This window comes from Phoca vitulina, unplaced genomic scaffold (assembly GCF_004348235.1).
Source record: "Phoca vitulina isolate PV1807 unplaced genomic scaffold, GSC_HSeal_1.0 scaffold11, whole genome shotgun sequence".
Lineage (NCBI taxonomy): Eukaryota > Metazoa > Chordata > Mammalia > Carnivora > Phocidae > Phoca > Phoca vitulina.
In genome coordinates, this window is record NW_022589714.1 from 13,753,783 (window position 1) to 13,756,197 (window position 2,415).

A 2,415-nucleotide genomic window follows, 5' to 3' on the forward strand; every position below is an offset into this window, starting at 1 on the left:
CTGATGAAAGTCCCTGTGCTCTTACATTGTGCAACATTTATCATGACCTTATATAGAAGGGAATATACATAACTTGATGATACCAAACTTACCTCGTTGATTCTCTTAGTAGATGTGGCTAATAATTATTTTGAAAATGCACGCAGGTCCCTTTCTAGAGAGGCAGCCAAGGGGGCCCGATGAAGCTGGAGGGTGGTGTTGCTACTTCCCGGTGGCCACAGGTAGGGGACATTACATAAATGTCCAGGATACCTCTCATGAGCGTGAGGTCGGGCAAAGGCACCTGCTACAACTGCTTGGGGGAGCCTATGAAGCCATCCACCCCAGATCTCACCATAGGGACCAGGATGGAAAAGACTTTGGGGCCAGCCTTTTCAGCTGTCACTACCATTGCAAAAGCCAATAGGACCAGCATGCACAAACAGCACCACAGGGTGCCCCCCTCCTCCAGCACCCTCATCTACTTCCCTCGGGATGAGGAAGTAGGCATGTCCTCACCCTGCACTCCGAATCTAAGCTCTACTGTGCTGTCTCTGGCAGCTGCCTGCCCTCTGAGTCCAGCCTGTCTCTGCACTCCACATTCTTGCTGCCAGAGTATAGGGAGGGGCTGGAGCCTCTAGGGTTTGCTGAGCAGCCCTCAGTGAAGCTGTTGCCAGCTCTGCTACAGTATTTTCAAGGACCCTGTGATCAGCACGTGGAGGCCCATGTTTTATTGAAGATGCATCTTAAAGTCAGAGAAGTGTCCCATGAACAACACCAAGCTGACGGTGGTAGTGAACAAAATTGCAGTGGAGTGTAAATCTGGGAGCTCTTCATTCACTGCAGGCACGGCTGTCCAGTGGTGGCTGGCAGGAAGTCCATCTTTGAGGTAGATGCCCTGTGGGGGCCCCTTCACCATCAAGCTCAGTGCCTCAGACCCCAAGGGCTGCTGTGACTGCAGGCTCCAACCACCCTAGCAGCCAGCCCCTCCTCAAGATGAACCTGGAGGACCCGTCAAGGAGTACAAGCACATCAAGTATCCCCACTTTAAGGTGCCTGTTCATGGGAAACCAGGATATGTTTGAGATGGACCTGAAGGAGTTCCTGCATCAAAAGGCTGACAGCTTCCACAAAATACATGTGGTGCTGACCCAGAAAGACCAGGACATTGTTTTCTGCACCTCGTGCTTGGCAAGCTCTCAGAGAAGATTGACCAGCTGGAGAAGAGCCTAAACTCAAGTTTGATGTTCTAGATTAAAACCAGGGAGCTCAGAGAGGACCTTATGGAGTTCTGGAGGGATGTGTCCATGTTGAAAGACAAGATGTCCTACATCAATACATGCTGAACACAGGCATCCTAGGATCCTATGACTTTCAGCAGATCTTCAAGTGCAAAGGAAACTGCGTGGGCCAAAGGGCCCTGTCTGGTGTCTCTGCATCTACTCCATGGGTGACATGTGGGACACTTGTATCACCTGTAAGTGTCAGAAGATGCTGGAGAGGATCATGACAGCATTGTGCTGATGCTCTGCCTTCAGGGGCACAAGCTTGACAGTAGCTCAGAAGACTGTACATCATGTGGAATATCCAGAACCTGCAGAGGGTGAACATGACCCAGGCCCAGACAATTGGTATACACACTGGTCTCCTCATACAGCATGCTCTTTAACAGCTCCCTGAAGGACATCCAGGTCTGGGACATCATGGGCACTGAGCTGAAGTTAAAGAAGGAGCTCGTGGGCCTCAACCACTGGGTGCAGGCCCTGGTGAGAGCTACATGCACAGTGGCTCCTAACCAAATAATCAAGATCTGGGACATCTGAACCCTCAACTGCACCCACGTCTGTAGACATCACCAGCAGCATCTACTATATTGGCACAATGAATGGCCACATTGTCAGTGGCACCTAGGAGAACCTCATTCACACGTGAGACATCAAGTCTAAGTAACAGGTGTGGGTCCTAACAGGCCACATTGGCACTATGTATGCCTTGACAGTCATTCAATGCCAGACCAGACCAAAGTCTCCAGCATATCCTATACTCGGTCTGGGTATGGAATTCCGTGCCCTTTCTCCATACTTCGCCCCATGCATCTCTTGCATCTGTCTGTTCCTGAGTTATACTCTTTCATAATAAACAGGTAAACTAGTAAATAAAATGTTTCTGTGAGTTCTGTGAGCCACTCTAAGTAATTAGTTAAACCCAGGGAGGGTTGTTGGAACTTTCAGTCTATAGCCAATCAGTCAGAAGCCCAGAAGACAACCTGGACTTGCAGTTGACTTTTGAATTGAGGAGGGTGTGGGTGGTCTTGTAGGACTGAGCCCTTAACCTCTGGGACCTGAGACTATATCCAGGTAGATAGTGTTAGAATTGAATTGAATTGCAGGGCACTGAGCAGGTGGTGTCCCAGAATTGCTTGTTGGTATGAAGGAG

The 2,415-nt window shown here is 49.6% G+C and overlaps 1 pseudogene; it reads left to right on the plus strand.

Moving 5' to 3' along the window:
• Positions 1 to 326: 326 nt before the first annotated feature.
• Positions 327 to 2,126, plus strand: LOC116635759 (annotated as a pseudogene).
• The last annotated feature ends 289 nt before the right edge of the window (positions 2,127 to 2,415 follow it).